Below are 4,633 nucleotides of genomic sequence, written 5' to 3'. Positions count from 1 at the left end.
ATGAAAAATAGATGGGATGCACTCAAAGGTGAATATACAACCTAGAAGACTTTAAAACTCAATGCCTCTAGGTTAGGAAGAGATCCTAAAACTGGGACTATTGCTGCTAGTGAGGAATGGTGGAATGAAAAAATTGAGGTATACATGAACATCTATTTTCCTTTTCTACTCAGTTTAGAATGCATTAACTGCTTCAAGGGCTGACAATTTTTTTCAACCATGTGTAGGCCATGTCAGGTTGTAAGAAGTTTATGCTTGGACCTCTAGAACATGAAGATGAGTTGGACATTATTTTTGAAATGTCCACATGTACCAACGAATCAGCACGAGTGGTAGGCAGAGATGATCAGAATTGGTCTGGTAGTGTTGAGGACAAGTTTGGTGACATGACCGGTGGAGACAAGGGGGCTAAGAAATGAGTTGCTAAAGCATCTCCAAAGAAACATGTGAAGAATTTTAGAGACAAACAATTCAAGCGGTTTGTTGACTCCTTTGTCGAAAGAGCAAGTTGAAACAAGTGTTCTGCAACCTCAAGTGCTAATGATGTAGTTAGGAAAGAGATAGCTGAAATGTTAGATTCAGTTATTGAAGCAGGGGTAGAGGAAGGGAGTGATGAGCTTTTCTATGCAACACAACTACCCATCCAGAAGGAGTATCAAGATGTGTTTGCCACTCTAAAGAAGCCAGAGGTGAAGCTTGCATGGCTGAAAAGGACCTGGGAGGAAAGGAAGCAACATTAGACAACATTAGTTTCATTAATAAGTATCCTTTTTATTCATGTGTATTGCCTCTACTGAACTTTTTCCTTCAAGTGTGATGTACTGTGTGTTGAACACTCATTTTATTCATGTGTCTTGTACTGTCTGTGGAACATAACCCTTTTTATTCATTTTTCATTTGTCTTGTATTGTTTGTGGAATGTATCCCTTTTTATTCATTTGTCTTGTACTGTCTGTTGAACATATTTGTGTGCCCTCTCTTGTGTGTTGAGTGCAGATGTCCTTCAGTTCAAGTGAATCAAGTGTGAATGATGAGGAATAAGAAGATGATGAGTGGTTATTTGAGGCTTCTGGCATTGTAGCTTATGCAATGCTAAATGATGGTTCAACATCTAAGAAACCAAGGAAAGTGCCCATGGAGACCGGAATTCAATGGGTCGAGAGAAAACTAAATGATTCAGAAGATTGCTACAATATGTTTAGAATGAGGAGGTCAGTATTCCTTAACTTGCATGAGGTGTTGGTCACAAATTATGGTTTGAGTTCATCTAAAGAGATGTGTTCCGAAGAAGCACTAGGCATATTTTTGTGGATCTGTGGTGCACCCCAGTCAAATAGGCAAGCTAAGGAGAAGTTTACCCATTCTGGAGAAACTATCAGTAGGAGGTTTACTGAAGTTCTGGAGTCTGTGTATCGATTGGCTTCTGACATTATCAAACCTAGAGACCCTTCCTTTAGCACTATGCATAGTAAACTTCGCGAGCCAAGATTTTGGCCTCATTTCAGAAATTGCCTTGGTGCTATCGATGGAACCCACATCCCTATGATCGTACCAACGTCAAAACAAGCGGTGCATATTGGGAGGCATGGATATCCTAGTCAAAATGTTATGGCAATATGCGATTTGACATGAGATTCACATTTGTCGTGGTTGGGTGGCCTGGATCAGCTCATGATACTCGCATTTTTTGGATTCTTTGATCAAGTACAAGGATCATTTCCCACAACCTCCCACCTCACTTTATTATTCCATCAGTTAGTAATCTTTCTCCAACATATAAGTGCATTGTCTCAATAATTCTTTATCCTGTAGGCAAATACTATCTTGTTGACTCGGGGTATCCAAATAGAAAGGGTTATCTAGCACCATACAAGGGTCATAGGTACCACATATCGCAATTTCAAAATAGTGGCCGGCTAATTGGGTTGAAGGAGGTGTTCAACCATGCTCATTCTTCCCTTTAGAATGTAATCAAACGCTCATTTGGTGTTCTTAAGATGAAATGGCGCATTCTTCTAAATTTGCCGAGCTATCCGATGGAGAAGCAAAAGAAAATCATAATTGCTTGCATGGCGCTGCACAATTTCATTAGAGACAGTCAAATGCGTGATGCCCATTTTTATGAGCTTGAGTGAGACGAGACATATGTTGATGGGAACGTGAAAAATCATGTTAATGAAAGAGATGTCATGGACGAGGTGGACATGGGAGAGTTGCGAGATGCTATTGCAGCTGGTTTAGTAGGATAGGCATGATAGTGACCACTAACTAAGATCTTTTGTTACGTTGTTTTGTCTGTAAGAATATCATACATGTATTTTAATATATATAAATACTTCGTGATGTGTTTTCATCACTTGAAAACGTACAAAAGTCAATTAAGTTACTCAAGATAGCTTCCATAACACTCAGGGGTATTACAGACATTTCATAATTTACAACAGAACTCAGCATCTCACCAGCCCATCAAAAAACCAGGTTGCCAAACACTTAGCTTATTCAAGCAGCAGCTTTTTCAGACAGTAGCTTTTCAGGGCAGCCAGCAATAAGCCAGCTTTTTTATAAGTTTAAGCCATTCCAAACGGGGCCTTACAACTTTCAACTTTAAGTAAGTGTGGGTACCGTCTATTTTTGTTTTCCTTTCCTTACCTAATTAATATTAGTTAGTTCTAATATGAACATTTATGTACACAGTTACTACTGGATTCTCCTTATAATTATGATTGATCAAAGCAACGTTATTGTGTTTGATTCACTGAGGAAATTAAAGGATGAGTACCAAGACATTCAAGACATGCTTAACTTGTAATAATTCTGGACCTTTATCTCTATGTAAAAGTTTGTTTCCTAAATTTTTACCTAACACTATATCATATTCATTATTTTAATTCATAGTGCATGGAAACGATTCCATAAGTATCACCGTGGTGATTTCAAAGAAAAACTTACATTTAGTATAACCTTTTCGGTATGCATGAAGTTTGCACATTTTGTATATTCTATAACACGAATTCATAACTTATTTTTTCCACTAAAGTGCTTGAGATAGAAAAAGGAAACAATTTATGTGGATACTACGTTTGTGAGCACATACACCATTTCATGAGGGACAAGGTGCTATCAGACTATATAATTGTACGTAAAATAAACCTATTAATTATATAATTGTACGTAAAATAAAACTATTAATTATAAATCATTTTCTAGCTCCTTTTATTTAATTGTTGGTGTAACATTCACATATTTTGAAATTAGCGATGTGCTAGATTTGCGAAGAACTATTGGAGAAGGAAAGGATTTTGGCAATCCAAGAAGCACTCATAGGATTTCTGGTGGATGAGGTGATAAATCTCAAAGGAGAATTTTATTATGATGGACATTCAGTAGCCGAATCGAGCAACACCACGACGGGATGATCCTAACAATTACGAGGACAAATTATTGTATATATAGTAATTGTATTAATACTAGTTGATGTGTATAATATACTAAGAGTTGTATATATAGTAGTTAAAATTAATATTATGCATATACTATCATGAAATATATATATATATACACACACGACATGCATACAATACGAGCGTATACGTGTAAGTAGTGTACGCTAAGTATGTATACATATACGTGTATATATATAAGTGAATTAACAATTAGCATTAATATGGAAAAGAATTCAGGGTAAAAAGAAAAAAGTCCGGTTGGTAATACCAACCGGGACTAAAGGGGCCACGTGCATGCGCCTGCATGACGGCCCCTTCAGTCCCGGGTGGTATTACCAACCGGGACTAAAGAGAGTGACCCGAGACTAAAGAGGAGGACCTTTAGCCCCGACAGAATAGTTCCGGTTGGATATTCGAGAGATATAACTCTTTTCAACTAGAATTAATGCTCACTTTTCCACCCAGCGTAGACAAAACGCAAGCCCTCGGCGCGGGCCAGCGAGGCCAATGCATGTAAAAAAAATCGTATTGGTCCATCACTCCATCTGCAGACTGCAGTAAAGCAAAACACGCACAGGGGTAAAAATTTTTTTTGCTGCCTCGTTGGGGAGGGCCGGCCGCGGCCCTGCTGGCCCATCGCTGCTGCATTCTTCTCCAATCATTCCATCCGGGTATGCTCGTGATTGGTTGCTGGCACGATGTCGCTCTACCAAATTGGACATACCGGTGGAAAACTGACCTGTAGTTCAGGTTAAAATCCAATCAGGATTAATTATTTGGGACTAAAGGTTCCCATCTTTAGTCCCGAGATTTTTCCTAGGACTAAAGCCATATCTTTAGTTCCAGTTAGTAATACCAACGGGGACTAAAGAGTTTTGCGAGAGGCTCCCACACACATGCACGTCACAAGTGACAAGTCACGCAAAAATGCACGTGCGCGTGGGATTAGAACCCACGACCTCAAGCCTCGCACGATCTTTCCTTACCATCTTACCTACATAGCAGATGTGATGAAGTAGGGGATCCCGTGGAGACCCCTTTAGTCCTGGTTAACACAAACCGATACTAAAGGGGTGAGAGGCTTTAGTCCCGTCAGTTCCGGTTGGTATTACAAACCGGGACTAAATGGATCTCCACGGACTATGAAATGTAGATCCGATACTAAAGCCTCTTTAGTTCTAGGTCCAAAT

General features: G+C 39.1%; 1 pseudogene; it reads left to right on the top strand.

Annotated features, from left to right (window-relative positions):
* On the top strand, nt 1-678 carry LOC117836024 (uncharacterized; annotated as a pseudogene).
* Nucleotides 679-4,633: the final 3,955 nt, after the last annotated feature.

Source organism: Setaria viridis, chromosome 9 (genome assembly GCF_005286985.2).
Source record: "Setaria viridis chromosome 9, Setaria_viridis_v4.0, whole genome shotgun sequence".
NCBI lineage: Eukaryota > Viridiplantae > Streptophyta > Magnoliopsida > Poales > Poaceae > Setaria > Setaria viridis.
Note: the sequence above shows the minus strand (reverse complement) of the source record. Positions and strands in the feature narration are given on the sequence as shown.